This window comes from Rattus norvegicus, chromosome 1, assembly GCF_036323735.1.
Source record: "Rattus norvegicus strain BN/NHsdMcwi chromosome 1, GRCr8, whole genome shotgun sequence".
In the NCBI taxonomy this organism is placed as follows: Eukaryota; Metazoa; Chordata; class Mammalia; order Rodentia; family Muridae; genus Rattus; species Rattus norvegicus.
This window is the reverse complement of record NC_086019.1, coordinates 123,301,743-123,319,454: the sequence shown is the minus strand read 5'-3', so window position 1 is coordinate 123,319,454 and position 17,712 is coordinate 123,301,743.

Below are 17,712 nucleotides of genomic sequence, written 5' to 3'. Positions count from 1 at the left end.
TTACATGTTACCAAATCTGGCCATCAGCATGATGTCTATCTCTGAAATACAGCTGCTTTCTTTTCTTGGAACACACATTTAAGTCACTGCTAATTTCTGAGCTTCACCTAACCAGCATCAATTAATTGTTCCTGTAACTGCCCCTGTTCTTGACTTTAAAGCAAGTTCCAAATGGCAAGGCTAGTGCTTGCTGGACCTGGAATATAGCTCACTTTTTATTTTATATAAACACTAGCTGTCTGTTTTTCAACTCCTTCACTATGTAAGCATGGCTGTCCTGAAATTTGTTCTCTAATCAAGTCTGTAATATATGTGATACTTAACTCAAAGATATATATGCCCTTTCTCCTGACACTGGGATTAATGGCATGTACCACTATGCCTGGGCTTAAGCCTTTCTTTACTGTTCAGAAGACCTTCAAAACATGGCTATCATGCTTCAAGATCTGAATTACAAGAATGCCCTCAATTTCTGATTAGTAGTTCATTCCAGATATAATCAAGTTTATAATGAAGAATAGCTATCAAAATCCACCCTTTACCATTTTGACATGCAGTCATATCTTCTTATATTGAAGTTAATATAATAACCAGTGTAGAGTAACATCTATGATGATATAAATATATCCTGTGCAAATGCAGATAAATCTTGCTCTGAGGTCAAGACTCCTACAATCTGTTTATCTCCTTAAATACAGAATTTAGCGCTTCTTTAGAATAATCAAGAAGGGATAAAGAAAAAGTAAACAGAGGAAGAGATATACCTTGGATAATGAATGACAAATTTGAAATGGTTTTATTCTGGTTAAGGAGAAAACTATGCCTATTTTGTGAATAGGCAAAATCTATGCCCATTTAATTGTAGCAGGAATTAAAGACTAACATTAATGTCATAGAGTCATCTATGGTAAAACAATTAGAGTAAGAAAAGTGTATACATGTATGGGAAATTACCTAATGATACTTGTTTAACTATTCTTATCATTTTAAATCATTAATTGACTACCATTATACACATTACCCGTTATATTGCAATATATTAAATGTTGGAACACATAGCTTCTATATAGAAAACCATTTTATAGAATTAGTACCTTCAATAAACAGCATCCTACCTCCTGCCACTGTTTGGGATTGTTGTCTAATAGAGAGGGAAAATAATATTTCCATGGTTCATCAATATAGAAGGATACCATGCATGACATTGAGTTATTTACAAGAACACTATGTACAAAAATGATAACAAAAAGTTCTTAATGTTAGAATAGCTAGCAGTATAGAGCAAGCCATCTTTTGGCTAAGTAAAAGGTGTCTAATTTGCAAAATCAATATGAACATCAACTCTACATAATCTCTAGAATAGGTGGTTTTATTTGATGTTACTATCTCATTAGTGATGACTAATAGTTGTTTCTTTTTTCTGCTGACAAATAAGCCAATTCACACCAAATTTAGGTATATGAATGCAGTTTACTGGTTTATTGGAGGTGCCTATATCTTAGGCTCATTGATCTTACAGGAGGAATTCAAGGGTACTATCATGCAGACAAGAGACAGAGGGTAGGGGGAAGGAAAAGAAAGAAAAAGGAAAGAAGGAAAGAAAGAAAGAAAGAAAGAAAGAAAGAAAGAAAGAAAGAAAGACAGAAGAGAGATAGCATATTCACAAGAGCAAAAGAGAAATGCAGAGTGAGGTACAAATAGGGGGAGGGGGGAAGGTATTACCAAGAGGAAGATTATGAAAGAGAGAGATGAAAAACTGCCAGTGAAGCAGCCCAGGTCTGGGTTGGAAAAATAACAGCAGGTTTTTGGTGTGATATATAACAATGCCCTGTGGAACACATAGTGACTGAGGGTTGCTGAGAGAATCTGGAAGTTAGGTTTGTTTGGCATGTTTAAAAGGCATCCCAGCTACACGCCCCTGGCCTGTAAAGCAAGACTTTCAAAGAACAGGTATCAATGAAATTTCAAAATTATTTCAACTAATATTCAGAGTCTATTTGTAAAAATTGCAGTGGACATTTTAACAAAATGTTTCAGAAAATCAGAATTATTGTTAGTATTAATAAAATTTCTTCTGATTTCTTCAACACTTAAATATAAATTGTAAACATAAAGCAAAATAAATATTATCTTCTACAATACCACTTGGCTATACAAAGAAAATATTACCATGTGTATGTTTGGTCAATAGCTCACATCAAATATTTAAGGATTTTCTGTCAGAAAGGCAGATGTAGTTCATGGTCCATTCTGAGTTCTGAACTTCAGTATTACAAGTGTAGAGTTAAATTCAAAGTTCATGAGATTGTGATTTACATTTAATATCCCTGACCATTAGGATGAATTCACTAGTTAAGTAAAGAATTCTAAAAATAATTAATTTTGAATGTAAATATTTATATATTTCTGACACACAATACAAACACACAAACATACATGCTATATGTATATATATATTTAAATATATATGTATTATATATTTGTTAATATATATGTGTATATATATTTGTTAACAAAGATATATACCTTCGTTTATTTTGGAAGAATGACGACTGTAATTTTTTACAAATATACAATGTGTATCAGGCAAAAAATTTAGATGGATTGAAATATTTATCATAAGCAAATAAAACTGTTTGGTTCTTTCCAAATACTTTATCCTGTATGAGTGCAAACTTTTGCTTTATACAAACTAGGAAACAATCTTCCATATATATACACTCTCATCCCACTAAAACAAGGAGTCATTTTCATTTTCTTTTCTTCTCCATCTTTATTAAATTGAGTATTTACATTTCAATTCTTATTTCCTTTCCAGGTTTCCAGGCAAACATCACCCTAACCCTTCCCCATCTCCTTCTATATGGGTGTTCCCCTCCAAATCCTCCTCCCATTACCTCCCTCCCCCCTAACAATCACGTTCACTGGGGGTTCGGTCTTGGCAGGACCAAGGGCTTCCTCTTCCACTGTTGCTTTTACATTGCTAACTATGCAGTTGGAGCCCAGAGACAATCCATACATAGACTTTGGGTAGTGGCTTAGTCCCTGGAAACTCTGGTTGCTTGGCATTGTTGCTCATGTGGGGTCTCGAGCGCCTTCAAGCTCTTCCAGTCCTTTTTCTGGTTCTTTCAACGGAGGTCCCGTTCTCAGTTCAGTGGTTTGCTGCTGGCATTTGACTATGTATTTGCTGTATTCTGGCTGTATTTTGCTGTATTCAGGAGAGATCTACATCCGGTTCCTGTCAGCCTGCACTTCTCTGCTTCATCCATCTTATCTAGTTTGGTGATGTATATGTATGGGCCACATGTGGGGCAGGCTCTGAATGGGTGTTCCTTCTGCCTCTGTTCTAAACTTTGCCTCCCTATTCCCTCCCAAGGGTATTCTTGTTCCCCTTTTAAAGAAGAAGTGGAGCATTTGCAATTTTGTCATCCTTCTAGAGTCATGTGTTCTGTGCACTCAGGGTAAATCAAGAATTTGGGCTAATATCCACTTATCAATGAGTGCATACCATGTGTGTTTTTCTATGACTGGGTTACCTCTCTCAGGATGATATTTTCCAGTTCCATTTATTTGCCTATGAATTTCATAAAGTCATTGTTTTTGATAGCTGATTAATATTTCATTGTGTAGATGTACCACATTTTCTGTATCTATTCCTCTGTTGAAGGGTATCTGGGTTCTATCCTGCTTCTAGCTATTATAAATAAAGCTGCTATGAACATAGTGGAGCATGTGTCTTTGATATTTGTTGGAGAGTCTTTGGTGTATATGCCCAAGAGTGGTATAGGTGGGTCCTCAGGTCATGCAATGTCCAATTCTCTGAGGACCCTCCACACTAATTTCCAGAATGGTTGTACCAGTTTGCAATCCCACCAACAATGGAGGAGTTTTCGTCTTTCTCCACATCCTTGCCATCATCTGTTGTCATCGGAGTTTTTGATTTTAGTCATTCTGACTGGTGTGAGGTGGAATCTCAGGGTTGTTTTGATTTGCATTTCCCTGATGACTAAAGATGTTGAACATTTCTTTAGGTGCTTCTCAGCTGTATGACATTCCTCAGCTGTGAATTCTTTGTTTAGCTCTGAACCCCATTTTCTAGTAGGGTTATTTCCAGCTCACATTTTTATACTTGCTTCCTGTTTGTTTGTTTGTTTTAAGCATACTTTAATTGATTTGTTTTCTTATATTAACATGTCTGTGTGGTAATTCACTTGATATTGTTATTCCATGAATAATATTATAAATTCCAAGAAATGTGACTCAGTGTGGCTTGCATCTATTCACTGCATATATTCTTTCAGCATGTAACATGACTTCTATAAACCTCCAATTATTTTCTGACTTTTTTATGTCATTTGATTTTCTAAAGGTAGTATTCAGATTTTTATGTTAGTTCCATATTCAGTAATGATGGCAAATCTCGATGAAAGTATTTTGAAGCTTGAGATTTTTTAAATTTTACTTTTAATAAGGGTTCTCAAACGCTTGGAACTCTCTTCTAGACAATCACTCAAATGTAGGGAGAAAGTTTGGTAAATAAGAGAAGGGAATGTGGCCCTGTTTAGAAGTAGACATTTGTGAAAATTGTAATCTTTGTTTATCAGGATACCAAGAGTCCATAACCAAATTTAGTAGTTTCAGGATACCAAAGAAAAGTCAGGCACAGTAACATGAGTCATCAGAAACAGCCAGGCTTCCAACAAGTCATCACAAGTTAGCAGGAGAGACAGAATCACAAAGAACACCAGGAAAAGTTCTATTATTTACCTCACTCAAGGAAGTGAATATCAGCTAAGATTTGAGACCATTAAAGCATTGCAAGGCAAGCTAGTCAAGTACCCTTGTCACTGTCTCTTGAGTCCTACTTATTCTCTTTCCAAATAAAACACATAAGAGTCTGCAACAACAAAACACCAATTGTATCTGCATCACATGTCTGCACCAGACTCTTGCACTTCAATATTTTCTACTTCTCCTTCTTATTTTCCTATGCTCAGATCCTGTGTTGCTGTTTCTACTTTATTTATGCCCCTCTTTAGTATTCTATATTCACATATATGTTTCTCCAAAGACAGAGTCAACATGAATTAGAGAGATCTCTGTAGACAAAAAGAGACACAAACTCTCTTAAATGATCACTTGTATAGGCTGAGAAACTTTTTCTTGGAGGAAATTTCTAGAAGAAATGAAGAGACGTTCAAGGGATATATGTAAAGACATGAACATTAGTGTAAAGGGAAGACACTTGTTTCTTTTTTAATTGGAAATTTATTTATTTACATTTCAAATGTTATTCCTTTTACTGATTGCCTGTCCATAAACCCCATCCCATCCCCCGTTGCACTGCTACAATGAGGGTATTCCCCCACCAACCCATCTTTTCCTGCCTTTACTCCCTCCATATTGGGGCATCGATTCTTAGCAGGAACAAAGGTTTTTCCTCCCATTGATGCCTAGCAAGGCCATCCTCTGTTGCATATAAAGCTGGAGGTATGTATCTGTCCATGTGTACTCTTTTGTTTGTGGATTAGTCCCTGGGATCTATGGTTGTTTGGTATTGCTGTTCTTATAGGGTTGTAAGCACCTTTGACTCTTTCAATCCTTTCTCTAACTCCTCTAGTAGGAACCCTGTTCTTAGTTCAATGGTGGCTGCAAGCATCTGCTTCTGTATTTTTCATGTTCTGGAAGATCCTCTCAGGAGATAGCTATATCAGGCTCCTATCAGCATGCACTTCTTGGTATCAGAAATATTGTCTGGGTGTGGTGAGTGTATAAGGGCTGGATTCCTGGGGTGTGGTGAGTGGGACATCTCTACATGGCCTTTCAGTCTGTGCTCCAAAATTTGTCTCTGCATTGCCTCCTACTGATATTTTTGTTTCCCCATCTAAAAAGGACTGAAGAATCTGAACTGTGGTCATCCTTCACAATGAGCTTCAGGTGGTCCGTGAACTCTATCTTGGGTAATTTGATCTTTTGATCCAATATCCACTTATCAGTGAGTGGATACCATGTAAGGTTTCTTTTTGTGATTGTATCACATTACTCAGGATGATACTTTATAGTTCCATCTTTTTGCCTATGAATTTCATGAAGTCATTGCTTTTAATACATGAATAGTACACCAATGTGTAAATGACCCACCTTTTTGAAACAATCCGTCGCTTGAGTAACATTTGGGTTCTTACAAACACCTGTCTATTATAAATAATGCTTCTATGAACATAGTGGAGCATGTGTACTAGTTATATGTTAGATCACCTTTTAAGTATATAACCAGGAGAGTTATAGCTTGGTCCTTAAGTAGTACTATGTCCAATATTCTGAGGAATCTCCAGACTGAATTTCCAGAGAAGCTGTACCATTCTTATTGCCCTGTACAAAGATAAAATCCCACTGGATCAAGGGCCTCCACATAAAGCAAGATACCCCCAAACTAATACAAGCAGAAGTGCTGAAGAGCCTCGAACACATGGGCACTTGGGAAAATTTTCTGAATGCTCTAAGATCAAGAATCGAAAGATGGGAATTCATAAAATTCGGAAGCTTTTGTTAGCCAAAGGATATTGTCATCAGTAGAGAACCCCAACCAACAGATAGGAAAAATATTTTTATCAATCCTTCATTAGATAGAGGGCTAATATCAAATACATACAAAGAACTCAAGAATTTAGACTCCAGAGAATCAAATAACCCTTTTAAAAATGGGGTACAGAGCTAAACAAATAATTCTCAGATGAGGTATACCAAATGACTGTGAAGTACATAAAGAAATGTATAACATAGTTAGTCATCACAGAAATTCAAATCAAAACTAGCCTGAGATTCCACCTCACACCTGTCAGAACGGCTATGTTCATAATTTCAGGTGACAATGGATGCTGCTAAGGATGTGGAGGATGAAGAACACTCCTCCATCGCAAAAAATCATACATGGTATGCACTTACTGGTAAGTAGATACTAATGCAAAAGCTTAGATTTCCCAAGGTACAAACCACAGGCAACATGAATCCCAAGAAGAATAACAAAGTGTGAATTCTTCAGTCCTTCTTAAAAGGGGAGAAATACTTATTAGAGTAGTTATGGAGACAAATTTTGTAGAAGAAACTGAAGGAATGGTTATTCAAAGCCTGCCTCACATGCAGATCAAGCCCATATTCATACAGCCACCCAACACATACAATATTGCCTATGCAAAGAGGTACATGCTGACAGGTGCCTGATATAGCTCATTCCTGAGAGGCTCTGCCGGAACAAGAGAAATGCAAAGACAAATGCTCACAGCCCACCATTAAACTGAGAACATGGTCACCATTGGAGATGTCAGAGAAAAGATTGAAGGAGCTGAAGAGTTTTGGAACTCCATAAGAACAACAATATCACCCAACCAGAGCTCTCAGGGATGAAACTAACACCCAAAGAATACACATGGATAGATTCAAGTCTCCAGTTCCATGTGTAGCAGAATATGGCCTTGTTGGGCAGCAAGAAGCCCTTGGTTCTGACACGCCTAGAACCTCCAGTGGAAGGAAATTTCAGGGCAGTGTAGGGGGTGCATTGTTTAGTGGAAGAACACCCTCACAGAAGAAGAGGAATAGGGGATAGGATAGGGATTTTGTTGATGGGAAACCAGGGAAGGGGATAACATTTGAAATGTAAATAAAAATATCCAATAAAAAATGGATCAATTTGCATTCTTCTACATATTGACCACCAGGTGAAGCAGCAAAATTTGTTAAAAGTGCTATCTTTTTGAATGGAGAGTTTTAACACCTTTGTCAAAGATCAAGTTACGATAGGTGTGTGGGATCATTTCTACATCTTCAACTCTTACATTGATCTACCTGTCTATTTCTGTACAAATACCATACAGTTTTAATCACGGTTGCTCTGTAATATAGCTTGAGGTTGGAGATGATGATTCCCCCCAGAAGTTCTTTTACTGTTGAGAATAGTTTTGGATATCCTGGTTTGGTTTTTTTTTTGTTTGTTTGTTTTGTTTTGTTTTGTTTTTTGTTTGTTTGTTTTTGTTTTTGTTTTTGTTTTTGTTTGTAATTACAAGTGAATTTGAAAATTGTTCTTTTAAACTCTATGAAAAATTGAGTTGGAATTTTGTTAGGGATTGCACTGAATTTGTAGATTGCTTGTGGCTAGATGGCCATTTTTTACAATTCTAATCCTGATAATCAAATGAGCGTGGGAAATCTTTCCATCTTCAGAGATCTTCTTAAATTTCTTTCTTTGGAGACTTGAAGTTCTTGTCATACAGTTCTTTCACTTGCTTGTTTAGAGTCACACTAAGGTATTTTATATTATATTATGACTATTGTGGAGGGAATCATTTCCCTATTTTTTTTCATCTTGTTTATGCTCTGAGTAGAGTAAAGCTACTGATTTGTTTGAGTTAATTTTGTATTTAGCCACTTTGCTGACATTGTTTATCAGGTTTATGAGTTTTCTATTAGAATTTTTGGTGTCACTGAAGTATGCTATCATATTGAATCTTCTAATCCAAAAGTTGTTTAGTTAAATTCTTGATTGGGCCTGGTGTCTTCTCAAATTAATACCGGAAAGCCATGTTTATTTGGCATTCTCTAAAAGTCTTATTTCCTTCAAAGTGATAAATTTTACATTTATTTATAGCACAAATATATCGACTTTGTTTTGAACAATTATCACAATGTTTGGCAGAATGAATTATAACTATATAGTGTAATAAATTATATTCTAAATCCCTAAGAAAAACTTAAATATAGCCATGAATCCAGTTCTCATTTTGAAGAAGGGGACTAACATAACTATGTCTAATAAATATGGATATCCTGTCATTTTCCACATTAACCAGGAATAAATAGAGTACTAGGATTCTCTTCCTTTGTATCTGTGAGGCATAATTTTGTCTCCCTATGTTGACATCGATAATTCTCCTTAATAGTTCTGGGAAGAAGAATGTGCCTGGGAATAGATTCCAACATTTCAATACTTTCTATGACTTGGTCAACAACATGCAGTTGTCTCCTACATACATCTGGACATTCCCAAGGTGGAAATAAACTCCACATTTTAATCCCTTTGCATTCTACTCTTAGATCTAGAACATATTTGCTAGGCATAGATAAGTGTATCCAAAAAGGTCTAGATTGTCTGGACAAATGAAGACGATTACACATTCCTTTTTGTTGTATGTGGAATAGTCCTATGCTTTTCTTATAAACTGAAAGGAGACATTACCAATTTTGCTTTAAGTACAAGGTGTACTTGTGTGGAATCAAGGGGAGACTTGAATGTGTTAGAATAGAAGGTTCCTACTTCTCTCTTAGTAAAATGTGCTTGGTGGCTAGTAGAGGGATTTAATATTTTGTTCAAAACTCACAGGCCTATAAGAAGTTAGCCCTTATATGTCCTTTGATGTCTGGGTATGAGAGGCATTAACAGGCCTACTCCTTGTGCTATTGTCACAATGGTGATGCATAGTTTGGCATGTGTGCCTTTATTGAAATCTTCGTTTGGAAAATGATAGGACATCTGTAGGCAAGATATGGTACAGCAGGGGCAGGACATATTTGGCTAATCTGAATGGGAAATGACAGTTATGCCCTTACTGATGCCATTTCTAGAGATGAGCATTTTCCTTATTGTGAGTTCCCTTATTCCATACTGTTTGTGTAAAGAATTCTGCTTCCACTGACAAATACAGTAGGTTCTTGAGTTCCCTGAAAATGTGCAGGAAGGGAAGAGATTGGTATAAAATTCAACTTCATGACCAAATGATTTGGTTCAGTGGTAGAAAGACTGCCTAATAAGTGAAACACTATATTTCTCCTGGAGAACTAGAATTTACAGTTGAAGGTGGAAATAAATTCATTTTGTTAAAAGAGATTTAACACTTTCCCTCACATTTTGAATCTAATTCTAAGATAGATATGACTTGGAACATCCTATTAATTTGCCAAAGCTCAGAAGCTTATGATAGATGACCCAAATTCAGTAACGACTATGAACAAACAGAATCTGCTGCTTTCTTTGTAGGTTATAAAAATTAGGGTGCCGTTGAGGCTTAATGCTTTTAATCCTTATCAAATAGCAGCACCTTTCCTACTTCTTTGACATATATTATAAATTGAATATTACTTTTCTTCATGCTGCCTGCTTTGATTTCTTCTATAACATTTACTGGTTATTTTCAGTTTTGTTTTTATTTTTGAGTTGCTGTCATAATGACAGATAAGCTGCCTCTTTCAAACTGATGTAGGTATGAGCTATATTATTAACATACCAATTATTAGCTTGCTTATAGAAAATAGATTTTATAAAATAATAGATTCAAAGGAAATAACACCATTGCATTTTTTGATTGGAGGATTCTGGAAGACCAGAAAATAGCATTAATTATTTAAGGATACTGGAATTAAAGGCATCATTTTCAGACCAATAAGTATAAGCAACTGAGGCAAGATGTAGATATAATCATAACTGGTCTAGTTCACAAGGTCAGAAGAAGTAAAATAGGTTAATCACTGTGGTTCTCGTATTGACTGCACAGTTCAGAACACCTAGATTGATTATAATCAATGATTATTTCTCACTGGTAAGGATATAGATATGTTGTCTTATTTCTGTCTTGGCATCCACTCCATGTCCCCATTTTATATAGCAGCTCTTATGTTATATATAGTCTGGTATATTTAGGGAGATAATCAAGAGATGTGACAAATAATTTTTATCATAATATCTGTTTTATTACAAACATCTGACAAGGGACTCATTGTTTACATAGACTAAGCATGTTGTTTTGATGGCTTACATGTAGTATTAGGGCTCTGTACCCAGATCTCCAGGGGAGAGAGTGAGCCTCTCATGAGTGCAGACAATCCTGAAAGCAAAGGGGAGGCAACCAATTCTTCTCACATTCCTGGTACGAGGTGAAATCACCTGGAGACCTCTGGACACCAGAACCCAGGAGTAGTTAGGGACAGGATCCTTCTGGTTTCCACCAATTCCTGCAGCTAAAAGCCAGTCCCAGGAACACTGACACACCTGATAGCAGAGGGGAGGCCATCAGTTCCACTCAGAGCTCTCAAGACTCAAGAACCGGAGAAGTCTGAGACAGGGTCTGTCTGTTTTCTGAGCCTGTAGTACAGCTCTGTGTACCCAGATCCCTCTGGGAGAAAGCCAATCCCCAGGAGTTCTGACACACAACCCAACAGGAGGTTCAAGCCACTGTCAGAGTCAGCAAGCTGAGCTAACAAGAGACAATGGAATGGCAAGAGGCAAGCAAAGGAACTTAAAAGAAACCCAGAATACTTGTCATCACCAGAGTCCAGTTCTCTCAACAAAGCAAATAGTGCATATCCAAACACACCAGAAAAGCAATATTTGGGTTGAAAATCACATCTCATGATGATGAAAGAGCACTTTAAGAAGGAAATAAGTTATGTCCCTTAATGAAATACAGGAAAACACAGGTAAAGAGGTAGAAGAAGTTAAAGAGGAAACACATATATCCCTTGAAGAATAGAGGAAAACACAAGCAAACAGTTGAAGAAATTGAACAAAACCATCCAGGATTTAAAAATAGAAATAGAAACAATAAAGAAATTACAAAGGGAGACAAATCTGGAGACAGAAAACATAGGGAAAAGATCAGGAGACAGAGACACAAGCATTATCAACAGAATACAAGAAATTGAAGAGAGAATTTCAGGGGCAGAAGATACGAAAGTATACATTGAAACAACCTTAAAAGAAAATGGAAAACACAAAAATGTCCTAACTGAAAGAATCCACGAAATCTAGGACACAATGAGAAGATTAAACGTGAGGATGATAGGCATAGAAGAGAATGAATATTCCCAAGTTAAAAGCCAGCAAATATCTTCAACAAAATTATAGAAGAAAACATTCCCAACCCAAAGAAAGATATACCCATAAATATACAAGATGCTTGGAGAATTCCAAATAGATTAGACCAGTAAGGAAATTTCTCTCTTCACATTATAGTCTAAGTACAAAATGCAAAGAACACAAGAAGAATATTATAAACGGTCAGGGGAAAAGATCAAGTAACTCATAATGGCAGACCTACAAATTTACACCAAACTTCTCACCAGAGACTATGAAAACAAGAAGATCCTGGGTAGATGCCATACAGACCCTAAGAGAACAAAAATGTCAGCCCAGGCTAATATATCCAGCAAAATTCTCAATTAACATGGATGGAGAAACCATGATATTCCATGACAAAAACAAATTTACAGACTATCTTTCCACAATTCTAGTCCTACAAAGGATAATAGAAAGAAACTCCAACACAAGGAGTTTCTCTCTTAAACGCTAGAAAAAAAAAGAAAGTAATCTTGCAACAAAAACAAAAAAAAACAGCTATACAAACATAATTCCACCCATAGCAACAAAATTAACAGGAAACAAAAATCAATGTTCCTTAATATCTCTTAACATCAATAAAAAGTTATAGACAAACAGACCGTGTATGGAAAGAGGACCAACATTCCAGGGTAGTGAGCATACAAGTGATTTAAGGACTCTGGTGAAAATTATTAAGTGATGAAAATGATTTCAGTACTGAAAAGAGTTTTCACAGCATCCAGTTTGAAACCTCTCTGTTATCTGCACAAATTTAGCATTTAAACTAGTTCACTATATAAACAGAGCGATTTACCGAAATTAGGTTTTATTGTCTACAATTTTAAGAAATTCAAAATTTATACATTCAAGTTTTATAAAGACACAAGATATGATTATCTTTATATCATCTCTATGGTTGTGATTTATTTAGAATTTATTATATTTATGCATAAATCATAAAGGACTTCTTCATAAACTAATGCATTCTCCTATAGATGATGCCTTTTCACTGTCCTTTCATAGATTTTATTTTAGCTTTCATAAAAAAATTGTATTGCCTTCTTTACATAATTTGCCAAGAGGTATTCTTAAGTGTATTTCTGAAATATTTCTAAGCATATTAATTTTTGTTTGTAGCATAATGTACACGTAGGGTCATTTTATTCCATTCTTGTTCTATTTAATGCATCGTGTAATTCTTATTAGGCTTTGCACTGTGCTCTCAAACTCATCATTGAAGCTTTCCTTCTCATTTTATTCATTAGTATTTCAAATGTTATATCCTTTACTTGTTTACCCTGTATAAAATTTCCATCTCAACCCTCCTCCTGTTATCCTCGATGAAAGTGCTCCTCTAAGCACTCACTCACTCCCATCCCATCACAGTATCATAAGGAGTTATGTTGGAGCATCAAGTACCCAGAAGAACAAGACACTCCCATTTCATTGATGACTGATAATGCCTTCCTCTGCTACAATTGTAACTGTAGGCATGGGTACCTCTAAACCTTCAGTGGAGGAGTTAGGGGAATGAATGCAGGTGATGGAGGGAATTGCAACACCAGAGGACAAACAATATCAAATAACAGGACCACATAGAACTCCTATGGAATAAACCACTTTTCCTTCTCAATACTGGTTATTTGTTTGGTTTGAACCTATATAGGATTATGCAGTATTTGTGAGTTCTAATATGTTTCAAGAATATAGTATATAGAAAGTATTTTTCTTTCGAGTGAACTACCACCTTTGTACCTTTCCATTGTTTTTTGCTTCCTTCACACAGGTCTATGAGGCTTGAGGAGAGGGCTGTGATAAAGACAACATATTATGATCAAGAGTTAAACAGTGTCTCTCAGGTCCAAATATAGCCATTTTCTACATATAACCCAGGAATCCTTAAAGTCTCTTCCTAGTGATTAAGATGCAACTTTAATGATGGTTGAGTGGTGTACTTATCTGTAAGTATCACAACATGTCATTAGGATAATTTTATGTTTATATACATTTTGTTGAATGAAAGATGGAAGGTTTCCCTAGGCCTGTGATAAATCTAGTTTCAAGTTTTTGGTCATTTTCACAGTGGCAGCTATGAGTTCCATCTTCTGGAATACATCACACATCTGCTAAAAATACAGTCCATAATTGCAATACATTTTCTGTCAGTATAACACCAGTATAACTTAGGAATTCCACTATTATATGTTGCGTGGTTATAGCTAGAGATACTGAGGATTTTCATTTCTCATTCAGCTTTATTTTGAGTCCCCTGAATGTAATCAGTAGTCATCAAAATTCTATTTGGAACCAGATATTTACAGCTTAGTGAAAGAAGTAATCAGAATCTCCAGCACTAGTGCCTTATCATCGAGTTGTTGTGATTTAAGCACAACTTGGTCTATGATGTTTGAGTAGGGGATTAGAGACTCCACTTGGGCAATGACTCAAGAAAATACCCTAATAGTACTGTAGATTTTACTTCATCAAGTTGTCAACCATTTCTCAAATATATTGTGATTCTATTTAAACTCCATGTTCATGTATGTGTGTGTGTGTGTTTGTGTGTGTGTGTTGTATGTGAATATGTGTGTATGTATAAAATATGTTTCATTTATTTGAGAGTTTTACAAATGAGTACTGTGATTATATTATTTCCGGTCTTTCTTCTCCTTACTCCAATGCTTATCACATCTGCTCCATACACTCACTATTTAATTAAAACTTTTGCCAATTAAGAATGAATTTTGTAAAGATATGAACATTGACATAACCACTCCATGAGATGTAAATTACGTATTTATCTTAAGTATGTGTTGAATGCTGACCTCTTAGTATTAAATAACTATCCAGGCTTATCCCTGGCAAATAGTGATCTTCCATCACAATAGCCATTAGTTACCTGTAGTTTTTCTGGTAAGGATGGACTCTTGACAGTTATTACCATCTAAATTCGCATGGCTATTTTTGTGTCATTGTGTAATCATATTAAAAGTGTTCATGTTGATGAAATTTTATGGCTGCAAACAACATACCTTGCCCTCAGAGCAAATATCCTGTTCCTCATTCTCTTATAACATTTTTGTTGGCATGACAAAGAGATCTTGGAGATTTTGGAATATGGTAGCATTTTTAGCATTTTAGACTCATCATTTGGTGTTGAACACATGTTACATTCAGTTACAATTTGCTTTTTGACCAGTTGTGTAATTTTGCAATGCACACTGTCTGCTGCAAAATGAAAATATTTTTGACTAAGATTTAGAGAGAGAGGTAACAGTAGATACAATGAGAAATATTTACAAGCAATCCTGTTTGATGATATTGATGCAGTAATTTACACTTTTGAGATCATGATGTCTCCACCCATAAGTAGTTAGCTACATTTTATATATCAGAAATATATTTTCTTCCTGGCAATAATATATGTCTAATCAAACTCCAAAAATATTTATAAAAAAGCCAGATGTGTCTTTAAGACTTGAGGCAATACATTCCTTGATAAAGACTTAAATTTGGCAATTTCTAGTATATTAAATAGTTGTTTAAATCATGATATTTACGTAAAAAGTTTGTGTTGCCACTAGCTATTTTATTTACATTAACATATCAGGGTATAAAGAAGAAGGCTCTCTACACACCTTAATATTGTGAGAAATTCTTATGGAACATACTGGAAAAGTGGGGAACCTGAATGAAGCCTGAGATTAAACATATGAGGGGGCTCCGTGTTCCTTATGTTCCATTACTCTTCTAGTGATTACAGGGTACTAGCACAGTCACTTGCTCATATTCTAAAATTATAGTTCTTTATTCTACAATAGTAGTAACTGGAGGGATACTGAGGACAACATTAGACCTAGGGAGGAAGAAGTCTAAATTGTCCCAAAAAAGCAGGAGCAGTGTGGTCCAAGGTTTTTATTTTACTGAATCACTTGAACAGTCTGTCCATGGGAAAAATAAATTTACCTATACAAATGGGAATTAGAAGTTTCACAAATGTTGTATCTCTAATTGTAAGATAGCTAAATCATGGGTGGTCATTTGATTTTTAAAACACAGAGTCAGATTCTAGACCAATTCCTGACAGTAACAAATAGAAGAAAACTTGGATGTGCCACGATGATTCAGGGATTTTAAACATGTGTGCCTCCTTATGTCTTATTACTTACCCTTTTGTGCCACAAATCTAATACTTTAACAGCATAATGAGATTATTCCTTTTATCAGGGATGCTCCCTTTGCTTTTTGTCCCACCATGCACTGTGCATTTAAAATTTTGTTTTCATTTTTAAGGGGCTGTAACATAAATCTGGCAGGCATTTGACAATCAATAATGTACATGCACTTGAGATAAATTATTGCATTATTGTTTAACCCCTTGATTACATATATTGAGTATGAGAAAATGGTCGAAAGGAATGTTTACCCCACTGGACTTTTCTGCATGTTGGTTTTTCCAGAGATCTGATTATATTGGGAATTATTAAAGGTTATTAGAAATGAATCAATGAAAATTTTTCAGTATATCCCCTTAAGGAGCAGAGAAGACCATCACATATAACTACAACCACTAAATTCTGAAGAATCAGGAGAATTCGAAATTGTGAAATGCTGAAGCCCTCTGTGAAGATTGTTCTACTGTGACTTCCTGGGGGGTTCTTCTCTAAGTTAGCCTTCCCATGAAAAGGAGTGATGGGTACTTAAGAGTTTATCTTCATTCCTGTTCTGCACTCATTTTTTCCAACTCAGCATTTATTAGCAACTTCTATTGTGTTTTATACAGTTGTGGCTTATCCATAATGAGAAAATTCTGTTAGAGTAATGATAAATCATGTTCTAGCAAACATTTACGTGACATTCCATGAAAACCTGTAGTGTGATATTTTTGGAAACGTTTCCCAAAATTAGGTGCCTCTTATACTATGACTTCTTGTTGAAGTTTCTATCACTCTGCAACTTCATTCTCTGTGAGTTTTACTTCCTCTATATTGAGTATTTTATCTCATGCCTCTATAGTAATGTATAACAGAAAGTTATGGATTTTTTAATATACAACTTACTTTGAAACTTGGTAGTCATAATGCAAGTAATAGTTGCACAATTGCAGCCAATACTGTGTGTAATATATTGCTTATGAAATAGTATAGGAGCAATAAGCTTCAAGCAAGTAATTTCTGTTGCCTTGTCCTACACTTAATGCAATGATACAAGTTGTACTGTCGAAGAGATACCATTTGTCTTCTAGAAATTCCTCCAAGCTTCTCATCTTAGGAAGCTTGTGATGAGCCCAGGATATGATCTTTTAAAGAAGGACTAAATGTGCCACTTATTTGTGTCTAATAATTATAATTGTTTCACTGTGAATTTTGCAACTAATTCAAAAAAGTTATACAATAAGCCAGACACATGATGTCTTGAAAGCTTTAGCTCTGCTAGCTTGGGAATTATCATCACAGCATGGTTTACTGAGTATTTTCATGGTGGCATAGAAGTAAGCAATGTCAAGAGACCCTTATTTTACTAGTAAGCATTCCCTCCCTTTTGCTTTAGACAAATTAGTCATAAATTAACATGGATTCAGAGAGTTGTGGCATAAATATAATAGAAATATTTACATCAAATCACAATAATAATGTCACTACACTTATGAAGTAGCATCAAATAAAATTTTATTATTGTAATTCTCCTTAATTTGAGGAGCTATATTTAAGTATCACAAAATCAGATAGACTGAAAATTAAATCCCTAGAAAACTTGAAAAGATAGCATGTATTTAATATGTATAACATATTATCAATAATTCAGTCAAGCCATTGGTTCATTACTGATAGTTTTAAATATGAAATAAT